General features: G+C 38.4%; 1 protein-coding gene across 1 annotated transcript in view; it reads left to right on the top strand.

Annotated features, from left to right (window-relative positions):
• Positions 1-15737, top strand: part of SNTG2 (syntrophin gamma 2) — a 4306282-nt gene that overhangs the window by 3815126 nt on the left and 475419 nt on the right. The window lies entirely within an intron of this gene.

Genomic DNA, 15737 nt, shown 5'->3' on the forward strand with positions numbered 1-15737 from the left:
TGTGCGATAGGGATGGACATTATGGTCAGAGTGTGGGTAAGGTAAGTGTGTGATAGCGATGGTCTGTAGAGTTAGGGGCGGATTAAGTGAGTTAGGGTTTAGGAGCGGGTTTGGTGAGTGTGCGATAGTGACGGACCTTAGGGTTAGGGTTTGGGTTAAGGTTAGAGCATAGATAGTTGTGTATGTAAGGTTCAGTGTAGGTTTGTAAGGTTTTTGGTGTGCTTGTGTTGTGTGTGTGCTTTTTGGACAGGGGATTTGTTTTGTTTGTTGAGTGTCGGGATTGTGGTTTGTCGGGTATGTGACGTTTCGTGTTTCTGAACTTTCAGTTTTCTGGTGTCATTTCGTTGTCGGTGTTGTAGTGTGTTGGTGTTGTCAGGTAGACCCATATATATATATATATATATATATATATATATATATATATATATATATATATATATATATATATATATATATATGTGTGTGTGAGTGTGAGTGTGTGTGTGTGTGTGTGTATATATATATATATATATATATATATATATATATATGTATATATATATATATATATATATATATATATATATATATATATATATATATATATATATATATATATATATATAAAATATAATAATAATATATGCATGAATCCTCCCCCAAAGCCACTACACTCAAAGTAAAGGCTTTCTTCTTCTTGAGCAAGGCAAACATGCGTAAAACCTATCTCAGTAAGCCCTATTAACAGCCAGATAAAGGAATGACCAATGCCTATCTCATTATTTATGTTAGACACAGTTTACGACAGTATTAATCATTACCCTAAAATATCTTATCCAGTCCCATCCATAGGTTATAGATTTATAGGTAAGTACTAGGATAGATAAGTACTAGGTTAGCTGCCCTTTGGGCCATTCTTATTTCCCTTTTTCTACTTGAAATAACCTGCCCCATTTGGCTATTGGTTGGCCTTTTGTCAATAATTATGTATTACTCTTTAATGAGAATAACTAGGATTATGCCATAGATATTTTGAGGGAACCCATGCATGAGATAAAGAATATAGGATCTGTCTCTGTCCATTAGTAGTACAGGGAGCAGCCTTGGGATAAAGTTTCTATTTCCCATCCATAGATCTATGTTGCAGGTGAATATGGACATGAAGATGAACGAAAGGTGAGTGACTTCAACAATTTGCTTATCTTCTTGTATCATTCAAAGGAGGTCCAATATATGTCAGCCTGGAAGAACATGCCAGATACTCCTAACTGCTTTGCCAGGGATGGTCTGCACCTGTACAACATCCCCCAAAAGCCTTTTGTATATTAGTTGAAACCTTGTCTGCCCCTATTGAGCCTTTTTTTAGGCAACATCAGTCCTCAAAAGCTTCCAACATGACAAAACAGAATTTGGATAACAGAAAGGTATTTTTGCTCATTGCTAGGGGGCCTTAACAAAAAAGCTTCCTACAAGCATTCCTTCTCCTGGAAACCATTTATATATACAGTGCCATAGAGACCTGGTTCAAGATCATTAACAGCAACCCATCAGTGCAGACTTTCAATACATACCACACTTTCAGGCTCACAGAACTAGATGAAGGCACTAAAGATGGTAATGTCTCTGTATCTGTAAAAAAAAAAAAAAAAAAAAAACTTCACCTCCAGACTGGTTAGACAAGAAAATGAACTGCAACTACTCCATGTCTAACTTACCATTAACAAGATCCTTTATCACATTATGGCTAAGCTATAGGATTCCCTCTATGTCCCCACTCAGCCCATTAACCATACCTAACTAGTATGTAATCTTTAAGTATTAAGTCAAGTGCCATTCTCTTACAGACTTCAGCTACCCTCCAATAACTGAGATGCATATACATTCTCTGACATATATTCCCAGAGGTTGATAGAGTTCAACATTATAAATGTTCTGGACAGATTAGTCCACACAAACCAGAGACAATAAAATCCTGGACTTGATCCTCACCAATATGGTTCAGGTCTGCTTCCTACTAATTTTAACTCCCTCCCTGGTCATATTGGACCACAAATCAGTCACATTTATCTTAACACTAAAGACAAATGCATCCTCCAATACTTCGGTATTCAGAGATTATGCCATGGCCAGTCTACTGAGGCTGAGTGATGACCTGGCTAAATTCAATACTGTTTTCTAACTCAATGTCCCACCACTGCTCATGTGGAATCTTTTACTGCCAAACATTCTATGCACATGTAAATAGCTACGCAGATACATCTGCCCCCTTCAAAGTATATACAATGCCAAATCCAAAAATAAATGCTGGTGGTGGAAACCAAATATAAACAGGATCTATAAAAAAGAAAAAAACTCATTGCACATGAAAATAAATGAAACTGTTAAAATGCAAAAAAAAAACAAAAGCTATTATAGGTTCATAGGTTGATAGGTAAGTACTAGGATATCTGTCCAAGGGCATCTGTAAGCCTAGCCAGAATATGTTGGCTTTCGCTGCCCCCTTAGATTAGTTCCCTGTGCCTCTGTCCAGCAGAGCCATTAGTTCCCTGTGCCTCTGTCCAGCGGAGCCACTGCAGTGATCCCCGGGGTAAATTTTCTGTTTCCCATCCACTTGTCAAGGTTTTTCTTGAAGAGTGTTAGTGAGGGTCTCTGCCTAATGTAGATTGGAATCCTGTTCCAAAACATGAGGAGTCTCTGGGACAGGAATCTATCCCTCCAGCACATCCTATTTATCATTGTGGTGAGGTTTAGATCCCTAGAGAGTGTGGCTGTCGGGGATTTGTTTTTTTTTAGGTGGAGCATGTCCATCAATTCTGGGTTGGACATGGCCTTGTATGTCAGGTAGAGATCACCTCTGACTAAGCGGTATACAACCGAGTACAGCTGGAGTTTCTTCAGTCAGGCTGCATAAGGCATCTGTATGAGGCCAGTAATCCTCTTGGTGAGGTACTTCTGTGGTCTTTCTAGCTGTTGCAGGTGTCTTGTAAGGTACATCCCAAATGGGGCTTTGTACTCTATGATGGGTCTGATGAGTGATGAGCAGAAAAGCACAATAACCTCTTTTGTTCTAGATGTGAACCGTTTTGTGATTAGGTGGGCCATATAGAAGGATTTTCTAACCACCTTGGCAATATGGTCATCAAAAGAGAGATTACTATCTACTTGGGTCCCGAGATCCCTTATTACATTTTCTGTATTTAGGGGACTACAACATATGTGGTAGTTTGCGAGTACTTTGTTTTTTTCCAAAGGGGATGACTATGCACTTTTTGGCATTTAGCTTGAGGCCATGATTTTGACACCATGTATGTGTCTCAGTGAGACCCTTCTGAAGGATGTCTGTATCAGCCGGAGTGTCAATTATGGCCCCCAGTTTGCAGTCGTCTGTGAATTTGGTCAGCCATAGTCCTCCTGTGCTTTCCTGTACCTCTGAGATGTATATACCAAACAGGAGGGGTCCCAGGACTGAGCCCTGGGGGATGCCACTTGTAACTGGTTTAGAGTCAGACCTAGAGCCTACAACTCTCACTGTGTGGGTTCTGTCCATGAGCCAATTGCCAACCCATCTTGTGACGTAGGGGTTTATGTTTAGGCTGGTGAGCTTATCTATAATACTAGAATGGGGAATGGTGTCAAAAGCCTTTGCATGGTCTAGGTAGGCTGTGTGGACCTCCTTTCCCTCATCTAAAACCTTTGTAACTGTTGCAAAGAAGTCCACCAGGTTTAGGAGGCATGATCTGCCCTTAACAAAGCCAAACTGGGTAGGGTCCAATGTTTGGAGGTTCCCAATGTCTCTGTTAATGAGATCCATAATAATGCACTCCATAGCCTTGCAGACCAGGCTAGTCAGGCTTATAGGGCAATAGTTCCCGGGGTCCGTTGTGGCTCCACCTTTGGGGAGTGGGATAACTGTTGCTGTGTGCCACTCTATGGGTACGTAGCCTGTAGAGAGGCTGAGTTTGAACAGTGTGTTTAGGTGAGGGGTTTGTTCATTTTGGAATTCATGTAAGACACAGCCTGGGACACCGTCCGGTCCCATTGAAGCTGTGTTTTTGGTTTTGGATAGGGCTGTTTTAACCTGTGTGTCAGTGATTGCTGGGGCTCTACATTTTTCTGGTATGGTTATTGGTCCTGTAGGGGGTGAGAGGGGGGTGACATTTGCACTAAATCTGTCTGCCAGAATGTTGGCAATATCAGTCAGTTCAGTGTATTTTGTGCCATTCTGCACTAACTCAAAGCAGATCTGAGAGTTTCTACTTAGGTTCTTGACATAGCTAAAGAATGCCTTGTGGTTATATTTGGAGTCCTTGGCAATTTTTCTTTCAAAGCTAGCCATGGATGATTTTATGAGGGATCATAGTTTCTTGCTGATACTGATCAGGGATGTCTTTCCTTCTTGGGATTTTACTCTTTTCTGTGCTAGTTTCTTCCTTCTATTGTATGGCTTGTTTATGGCAGGGGTCCACCAGACTGGTTTCCTTTTGTTGGAGGAGTGAGTCTTGGTTTTGCTTGGGATAGCATGATCCATGAATTCTTGCAGGTGCTCATAGAGTGCCTTTGTAAGGGATTCAGCAGCTTGGACAGCGTTGTCCTTTAGCATGGGGGCTGTGAATCTTTCCACCTCTGTCTTAAGTAACGTGAAGTTTGCTTTTGAAAAGTTTTTCACGGTGGTTACCTTGATTGGGGGTGGGGATGGAATGTGGATATCCAGAGTGATTAGTCTATGGTCTGATCTAACCAGCGAGGGGTTCACTTCCGGTGTAGAACACCAGTCGCCCATTGTGATGACCATGTCCAATATGTTGTCACCTCTGGTGGGGGTGTTGACCAGTTGATCTAGGGTGTTTGAGTTTATAAATTCTAGGAAGTGTTGGGCAAGGGAGTTAGCACTTGAGTAGTTCTCCCAGTTAATGTTTGGGTAATTGAAATCACCCAATATTAAGGCGTTTGGTAGGACCTTCACATTTCATAAATATAAACTTATCAGGGAACTTCAGACATTGATCAAATCAACCAAATCCATATGTGAGATAAAAATAGCCACTCAAGCAAAGGACAACCCCAAAGTCTTCTTTAACTGTATTAGAAATCTTTGACACAATGAGCAGTACTATGCAGAGCTAATAGTAAATATCACATACTCAGAAACAGAAGCTATAGCCAGTCTACAAGGGTATAAATTTAGTTCTAACTTCACTCCAGTTCTCCCCTCCTGCATTCCTAGATTTCTACATCTAGACCCCTCCCTTAAATTTCCCATTTACAAGTCTTCAAGGCACTATCTAAGGCCAAGGACACTGCTTCTGTGCAGCCATATAATATACTGGGCTGCTTCTGGGCAAACCTAAAACAGGACCTCTCAGACCTGCTGTAGAAGCTATTCAGTGTCAGCCTCCAAACAGGCTTTGAGCTGGATGAATGGAGGATGGCAAATGTCATCCCCCCCGTAAAGATGGAGACATCAACAAATCAAAGAAATTATAGACCCAAAAGTCTGACCAGCCTCATCTGTAAGGCTATAGAAAGAATAATTATGGAATTAATAAATAAGGGCACAGGTAACTTACAAACATTTTGACCTAAGCCAGTTTGGATTTGTCAAGAGCAAACCCTGCCTACTTAACCTGGCTGACCTCTTCAAGAAGGTTTCTGAAGTAATCAATGAGGGCAAATCAGTATACACAATATATCTAGACCTTGCAAAGGTTTTCTGTGCCATCACACACTCAGGTATCATAGATAAACTATCCCAGCTAAGGTACTTACGTATTATTGCAACCAGATCTTGTAACCTGGGGTTCTTCCTGATGTGATTGCAAAATGACTGTATAGTAAACTGAAATGGGGTGTGTGAAGTCCAAATCACTTTTTGGATCACCTTGGTTATGAAAGAGGAAGTGGAGTAACGGGAAAATTCGTCGTCCTTCTCATCACCCTTTACCAGTGTAACTTCCACCAAAATATCGTGAGCAGGGCACACTACATTACATAAACTTCCTAAATGTCATTCTGAAAGTGCCAAAACAGTAGCTACCACTTCACACACCCCTTTTCACTTAAGAGAAAAGTTGTTTCGCGATCACATTTAACAGTGACAGCATGTTACAAAATTTGGTTGTGATATCATGGATGAGGAGATGTTTTATTTTTCAGAAGTAGGAAGGTGCCCTTCAGTTTTGTTTGTTTATAGCCATTGTTGTACTTCTCCACAATTCCCAGAATGACTGTTTCAGTGTTGTTTTGCATTACAATGACAGCCGAAGTAAAACCGGAGAAAGTTTTGCACTTAGCACACTACTTTCCATTGCTCCTGGTATCTTTAATAATACCTGCACATGTGGAGACTTGAAAGGTTTCAGTGTGGCCAACTACATTCAAGCCCATGGAGAGCCAGACCTTTAAAAAAAAAAAGGACGCTAAATACGGAGTCCCGGAAACAACAGTAACTCATTCTAAGGTTATTCATCCCTTGTGCTCTCTTGTTTCCAAGTACTGAGTCACGTTTGTGAAAATTGCCCCAAAAAACAGGGACGGAATTTAAACATTACTCGTAGAAACTTTTTAGAAACTACAGAAATTGCTACTTACGTATTACTGACTGGTCTGCAATCTGGTTGCGATAATACGTAAGTACCCCAGCTAATTGTTAATCCCTATGTAATTCACTGGATAGCAAATTGGCTCACAAATAGACCCCAGGAAATTAGAGTGTGTTGCTCCACCTCCTCTAAAAGACCTACCACTACCAGTATATTCCAGGGTTCGATCCTTAGGCCATTTTTCTTTGCTATTTACTACTCAGAGTAAAAACTACTGCTAACAGTTTAGGGCTGACCAAGTTTGCAAGTACCTGTAAAATAGGTGCCATCATAAACTCCCCAAAGATACCAAGATTCTCCAAGAGGACCTTTCCAAAACTAATAGCTGGTGGCAAAATCCTGGACTAAAACTAAATGCTAAGAATGTATAATATTAACCTTTGGCAAGCAAGACATCCCTTGTAACTATTGCATTGCCAAAACACCTCTAAAAGTTGATCCAGTAATAAAGGACCTTAGAACCTACAGTACGTAGACAACTGTCCTTCATTTACCAAATAGCCACTATTGTAAGAAAGTCCTATTTTATTGCATAACTTATTACTAAGGCGTCCCAGTCCAGAGTTGTGATCATTCCATTGTATTCTATACTCATCAGACCAACCACTGAGTGTAAAACACCCTTTGGTATGTAACTGTCCAAACATCTGACTCACCTTGAATGCCCGCAGTGCTTTCCTACTAAGTAATTCAAGGTTTAAATACATAAAAAAAACTTTGCAGGCTATCTCAAAGCCTTATCCCTCTTCTAAGTATCATACAAGCCACTGAGGAGAAATCTCTGTCTCGCATACAGATCCTCAACAGACCCCATCCTGACGGCCATGCTGTACATACACACAGTCACCCACTGAAGACATCTCACTCTCTTTTGCAACATAAGTAGAATACAGTGGGAGGATAGATATGTATCTCAGAGAATGCCACTCCCCTGCATTTGCCGTCCTCACCACATAAAAGTACTTACTCTTTTCTAATCTAATCTGGATGAATGGATGGGAAACAGCAAACTGATCCTTTGTCTGGCACTCTTGTTCTTCACACATAGGGACAACATGAATATGCTCTGCTCATCTCTGTGTTATTTGTACTTAAAATATAAGAGCTAAAATCTTCATGAGAATTTTGGCTAGGTTTCTAAAGATCCTTACAAGCCACAAGCGTATTACGTAGATTTGAATCTATGAAACTATGTTGGCATATTAACAGCAACCTCCTCACATTTAGTGTAGATTCTATAGCAGACATAGGTTTATATTTAGCTAGTAGTATGTCAACCATTGTAGGCTTGGCCAATATGTACATGTATATATACATGGGCAGTAATAATGCACTTCCAGCCTGCCAATATACCACAACAGTCATCCCCCATAATAAATGCCCCGATTTTTTCTTAAAATATCTAATCTAGTGCTTGCTTTAATATAATTTCGTAGTTTATTTCATATAGCAGCTACTTTCTCAAATAAACAATTAGTACATCTCTCATTCCTATATCATCTTCTACATAGTTATCTGATGATTCTCTAGTACTCTTTGATAACCTCAGACATTCCTAGAGGTAGTGGTCTCTTAAATGCCCTATATAACTGAATATGGTCTCCTCTTAAATATCTATATTAGATATTTTAGTCTATAGCAATAACTTACATTTTCACACCCATGGATGCCCTTGTTATATTTCTACTGTATTCTTTCCAGTTTTCCCATGTGTATTTTCTTATCAGGTTTACATATTGTTATTTCATACTGTTGTTTGGGTGTAATGTAAATTACAAACAATGATTTCATAATTTCTGATTTCCCAGGCTTTATAAATCTTTTTTGTCTAACCTATAGTTCAGTAACTATCAATGACCAATAGGTTTATTTGATCAGAAAAATTCAAAGCTGTATCTACCCATGTATCCAGGCCTCTTAACGAATCTACAGTTTCAATTCACATGTGCTGTATATATATGTAAATATATACTCTTCAGTCTATATATACTTTTCAATCTATATCTCTGAAATATCATATGCTTAATTTTTTATATATTTATCAGCATATTTTTCTCCAGTACCCAAATGGACAATTTAGTCCAGTTCTTTTGCAGACTTGTCCAATCTGTAACACATGTATCAGTTTACTCATGTTCATGTCATATGCATATAAACTGTAAAACACCTCAGATAAAAAAGATAGATCTGAAAGAAAAAACCTAAACAAGCATGGACCTGTGACACAATCCTGTGGGACACTGTGACTATAACAAAGAATTTTACCTGTCCATTTGCTGCATGCTACTTGCTATGTCCTATTTGTAAGCCATGAAGCTACCCTTCATAACAAGATTACATCGATACCTAGTTATTCTAATTTCCAGATGAATGTTTCCTATAAAGCTCTGTTAAAAGCTATAGTTATGTCCATAAAAATTACATCACAGCACAAAGTTTAATTTATAGCTGCTATTGTATTGTTATAGGGCATCATGTTACAGGTAGTTATAGACATACCTCCCAACCTGGAATCATCAAAAATCTGGACAAGGCCCATGAAAAATAGGTACAAATCTGTACGCTGATTAACATAAAATTTGCATACACAATTACATAACCCCACCCAGTCCAATAGAATTGTGGGATAACAACTTTCAAATGCAAACTGTAGAACAGACAACCAAAATATGGCACCAGAGTACCCCTGCAGCAATTCCAGTGTCCCATTACCTAGCTATTTCACCCCATTTACCATAAACACTAATGTGTGCATACTGCTTTACTTCTACAGAGATTAATTGGATGTTATTTTTACATTTTATAGCAAAATGCACAAACAGGAATAGGTATCGGCTAAACAAAGCAATACTGTCTCACAACGAAAATAGACTTGGCATTAAAAACTTCTCTGCCCTTGAAACTCACAATCATTGAAACAGCAGTGAAACCCACACCACATCCAAAGAAAATGCATCTGGCCAGTGGTGATAAAGATTACCTTTGGGCTGTTTTCAAATCATAGGCCCTTTACACACAGACAAACACACACACACACACAAACACACACACACACACACACACACACACACACACACACACACACACACACACACACACACACCTGAACCAATAGAGCAGCTAATAGACTCAACTCTTTGCTTTAACGGTGCATTGCACCATTATTTTATTCTGCCTGTCACTGCAACCTTTGCTCTTTTCCATGGCAAAGACCAGCTTGTTTTATGTTTCCTAGAAAGCCTTGGAATGTCTCTTGCCTAACAGCTTGTTTTATGTTTCCTAAAATGCCTTGGAAATGTCTCTTGCTTAACAATACCACTGCATAAACACAACCACAGTTGTTATAGTCAGCTGCATTTCTTTAACTTAAACAACTGTAAAGCAAATGGATGTTGTTACTGTCAACTTAGATCACTATATAAATTAACAACTACATTTTTACTAAAAACTAATTCCTGTATCATTGCCCTAAAGGGTCCGTCAGAGTCATGACTGAAAAGGGGTTTTGCACAAGCTCATTTAGTTGGTCAACAAACAAAAATAAAATAAAAAAAAATGCACATTAACCAGTATCTATCTAAGAATACATATATATATATATATATATAGAGAGAGAGAGAGAGAGAGAGACAAATACACTCATGCACAAAATATTGGCAATAACCTAAAACACCAGTACTACCCAAAGTACAAACCTATAAGTGAAACATATGTACATGTTTCTTGCAGGGGGTAATCCCTGCTGCATTCCTATGTTGGTAGGGGCTTTCCCCCCATAATTCCTAGACTTTTGTATGCCAACTCCATGGTCAGGTCACACAAACATGAGAAAGTCAGTAATCTCTCAAAAGAAAGAATCGCTGCTGGCATGCACTACCAACCACACCAGCAGCAGTTTCCTATGCAAAAACACTTACTAGCATTCTCTTCATTCTTGACTCGAGCTCCTACATTCCCCAAAACATATGCAGCAGTTGAGCAGTACCGTTCACAGCACTATTCAACTTTCCAATGTGTCACCCCCCACTGTGGAACCAAATAGCTTTGTACACAATTTTGCAAATATATTTCTAATGTGTTGTGTTTAAGAATACATTTTATAATCTACACACAGTTTATCAGTGCATATAGCTTTACTCCTATCACATCTTATGTACATATAAAATGACTACCTATTATGCTCAATATTTTTTTGTAAATGTTCTTCAAATTTGTCTTGATCTTGAATCACACGTTTAATTTGTTTGTCACCTTGTTTAATTTCAGTTTTCAAAGTTAGAGTTCGACCTGTTTTCTGTTTCTTATATTTTTTTGTCTCACATAGTAATTAAGTATATTGTTCTTATGGAATGATATCCTTTAGACCTTGTGTGCCTAGATCCTAATGTTAAACATTTTTTGATTTTATTTTTGGTCCATTGGTTTAGATTTCAGTTTGGCAAAATTATCTGGCAATAATTTAATCTTTATAGCCCCAAGATCACAACATATCAATGGTGGTAAAACTTGATATGAAGTTCCTCAGTAACACAATGTCCAGTATGTTCCATTCCGTTTTTTTACAGTGTGAAGCAATTGTTCCTATATTTGCCTTGTAAATAATTTCCTTGCTAATGTTGTTCAATTAATATTATCCAGTTTGTTTCTGGTAAATTTAAGTCCTCAGCCAATATTATTTTCCCCTTGTGTTTCATGTAAGAAATGTATGAATTCTTGAAGAAATTAATGAATTCCCCAATCAATTCCTAATGAATTAGACAGAACACTTAAAATCCTTTTCAATCAAACCAATTCAAACATAATCAAAAACAGCTTTCCAAACTTAAGCCCTCTTCCCTAGCAGCTGTCAGCTCCCAAATGAATTTCTAAGCTAACAGCAGATGCCATCTCCTAACCTATATCTCGCCTTTCCATCGCTGAGCAATACATCCCCAAACTCTTGAAATTCTCTTATATAATCCCTCTTCACAAATGTGACTCCTCTACTGAGTTCTCAAACCACAGGCTAATTGATGTCCTTCCTCCAACAGTCAAGATTCTTGAAAAATGCTCTCAACTATCTACTAAGCAATAATCTCCTATATGCATCTCAACATGGCTTCAGACCTAAACACAGTACAATCACTGCCCCTGTTAGTTTTACAAACTCAATCAATCAGCTTAGAAATGACAACCAGCTCATCTTGTCTATCTTTCTTGATACACTATACCACTAAAAGCTACTAAAAGAGTTAGCTTCCTTAAACCTAATGCAGCCAACCCTCTTTTGGTTTCAAAGCTCCTTAACTGACTGCCAAGAGGCAGTTAAGTGGCAAAATGAACTCTCTACCCTATTACTGGTCTCACTAGGAGTACTCCAAGGCTCAATTCTTGGTCCATTGTCTTCACCATTGTCACTAACAGGCTCAGCACAGCCACCAAGCATGCAACCATTGTTCAATATGCAAATGACTAATCCTTCATATGTTCATCTCCCTCCCTACCAGAACTCCTACAAACAACGAGATTAAAAAATACATCTCAGACTCAACTCATACACAGTTCAAATAACACAAAGATTATGCTCTCCACTAATAGTACAGTACTTCATAACTCTCCCCCCTTCACCATCTACTCAGCCAATAAAACTAAAATTGAACTTCTCCAGCACACCAAAATCCTTGGAGTCACAATTGACAACAATGTAAAATTTGACAAACACCTCGCTCTAACTATCATAAAGGTCCACCTTAAGCTTGGCTCACTATACAGAGTCAAACCATACATAACCAAGGCCACTAGACATTCCATAGCTAAGACTCATCTACTCTCTACCTCTCTATATGCCTCACCAATATTCACTAATCTCAGAAAATCAGATTTAAACAAACTGGAGTCCTGCTATCACAAAATTGCACTTCATAAACAAAATTGGATTGAACTACCCAATCTCCTATCCCTCAACCAACTAACTTTCATTCATTCTATATTTCACCATCCAGACAACTGCCCAGCACTCAAGAGCTGAGTGCAGCCCTACTCAAATGGCAGACCACTAGGATCCTCCAACAAACTACTACTCAAAGTAACTAAATCTAATAATTAAGCCAAACAAAATGTTCAAGCAACTGTAGAACCAACACTACAAATGAAGTTGCTGACTGTCTCTCAAAGAATCACAGACACCTCCCAGAAAACTTTACAAGTCTCCAGCAATCTCCAATGCAAAAAAGTGGACAAATAAACAATCTATTAGTAGTTTTATTGACTTAAAAATAATAAAATGCCGTAACAATAAATGACTAAGTGCTTTCATCAACCAATATTTAAGCCTGACTTCCTGAGAGTCAAATGTATCAGGTTAATAAGATCACACACAATATTTTATCTTAGACTCAATAAAAAAATGCCAAAATCCACCTAATTGATCCAATAACCAATACTAAAATTTCATGAAATAGTCTCACAGAAAGCACATTACTTCATGCATCAAAACCTACTGCTCTTATTCACATAAGAATTAATACTTAAAATATGGGACTATATCAGTTCACAGAAATGGCTGAAGTTCAAACACCATATGTTCGAACTTTTAACCACGAAGTGCAAAAACATCGAAGTCTTAGAACAGCAATTTATTTCCCAGAGGAAAAAAATCGCTGTTCCAAGAAACACACACACAAAACAAGCACACAAAAAAAAAAATCAATCCACACACATAAACTAACCCTACACTAAACTGTACATACACTACTGTCTATCCACTTACCTTAACCCAAACCCTAACCCTAACCCTAAGGTCCGTCACTATCGCACACCCACCTCATCCACGCCCTAACCCTAACTCACCTAACCCGCGCCCTAACAATAACGTCCACACAATCGTCCACTTACCTAGACCCAATCCATAACTTCCCACCACAGTCCTGATAATCGTGAAGCAACAGAACTGGCCCACCAAATTCTTTCCCTGGGAAAGAATTCGGTGTTCTGGGGCTTTGCAATAATCAGTGTTCGAACTTCACAGTTCGAACATCTGGTATTCGATCATCAGCCATTTCGACAGACTGATATAGACTCTTAAAATATATGTACATACAACATAATAACCCCCCCCCCCATTAAACTATGTTATCATAAGACCTGAGTTTAAGAATGTAAATTACCAAAATATTTTCATTTAGCCCTGGGGGATCTACTGAGTTAAGTCACTGCTGCCAAAGCAGTTCTTGAACCTCGAAGATTGTTTCAAATAGACCTCCTCATGAACTCATTAATACACATTCTAACACCCCAAACTTAAACTTCTTAAAATTAGTACACACCAATGAATGTTTATATAATGTATTGCTTGAATTTTAATTACGCATATCACTGACATGCTCATATGTCCTGCACCTTAATATACATTGTTTTCCCTATTTAATAGGAATCACAGGATATGCAGCAAGTAATGTATATTACTCTGGTGGAGCCACAATTGTAGCCATCCACCAAATGCACTAAATACCTGGAAGGTCCCACAACCAATTCTTTGGCTTCAAGGATATAATCACACTGGCTGCCCCTCCAATTTTTTTAATCCCATTTCCAGGTTTACTAACTATATCCTTGGAAGTTCAAGATTTTCTTTCAGGTTCATACCCCTTTTAAAAACAAATCTTGGTTTCTCACTAATTATTCCCATTATGTCTTTGTCAGCTTTAAAAATCTCCCAATACTTACTGACAGTTTCCTCACATCACCAGACAATGGATGGTATTCCAAAAAAAGACCTTTACTCATGTCCTCTGGTTCCACATCCCTAAGAACACCATCCAACTGTCCCAATACAGGGCTAAAATTACCATTAAGTTGAGCAAGGACTTCCGCCTTAATATTGGCTATATTGTCACTGCAAGTCTCTATTCTCCCACCAAATATCTAACTCCTGGAATTCCATGCCTGAGACAATACTAAATTCTAGCAACACATCCAAATTTAAACTATTGCTTAAGGAACACCTAACCAGAAACTGACTTTGCTCTTGCACTTATCCAGGCTGATGATTCTGTCCTTCCTTGTTCTTACAAAAAAATATATCTCTTCCCTTTTCTCATTGAATTCCAGTTTCTCTCCACCTCTCTCAAGCTCACTACTGCTCCTATTTTAATCTACCTATCACAAGCTTCCTGCAGTTTCATTATATTCTCTCCTTCTTTTACTTCACCTCAATATTGCCTTCACTATCACTGTTTAGAACAAATAACACTAGCATCGCAACAATCAGCCATATTCTTGTTCATATACCATACATGCATCTCATAAATATTTACCACCAAAACCATGATATTGATCTACTGATGAGTCATTTCTCTATGAAGGCACAAGTTATTTCATGCTTGTTTACTTGTTTGCTTTCTTTTTTCACTTTATATTACTCTCTCAATTTGTATTGTTTATGTGTGAACTATTTAATACCTATTTTTGCCAAAGTTATACATTCTTGATTGTTGTCAATTTCTTTATTGTTTTTAATGTGTTTTTGTAATGGAGCTTTTCTCTCAAGGCCTCTGCTGAAAAAGTGCCATTGGCCCAGTTGGACATCCCCAATCAACAAATACCAAATGTTGTTTGTCTTTTGGCTTTTCCCGGTAAGGGGTCGCCACAGCGGAACTCCAGTCCGCTAATGATTGGCAGTAGATTTTTACGAAACGCCGAGGTGCCAGCTTGACGCTCAACCTTCAACGAAGGCATGCCTGTTTATGCACACATGTCTTTCGAATGCTACCCAGCCGTGGGGAGGACATGCAGACTCCACACAGAAGGCACTCCCAAGCTCAGCCGAGAATTGAATGGGAGAACCTCTTGCTGTGAGGTAACAACGCTATTGCCGTACCACTGCGGCATATAAATATCAAATAATTAAATAAAATAAATAAATAAATTCCTGCAGATTATCAGCATTTGACTTTGGGTGTTTGTACACTCCAACAAGTGTTTTATGCTGTCTTTATTGTCACAATTACACAATCTACAGTATTGATATTATCAGTGAAAATGTAATAATCACAGATCTCATGACAATCTTTAATCCGTATCATAATACCAACACATGATTATTGTTAGAATATCTGTTGCAGTAAAAATATTTATACCCTGACAAAACTGTTTCTAGTCATTGTTCTTTAACCATGTTTC

Source organism: Protopterus annectens, chromosome 1.part1, assembly GCF_019279795.1.
Source record: "Protopterus annectens isolate FY-2018-M chromosome 1.part1, PAN1.0, whole genome shotgun sequence".
NCBI classification, from domain to species: Eukaryota; Metazoa; Chordata; order Ceratodontiformes; family Protopteridae; genus Protopterus; species Protopterus annectens.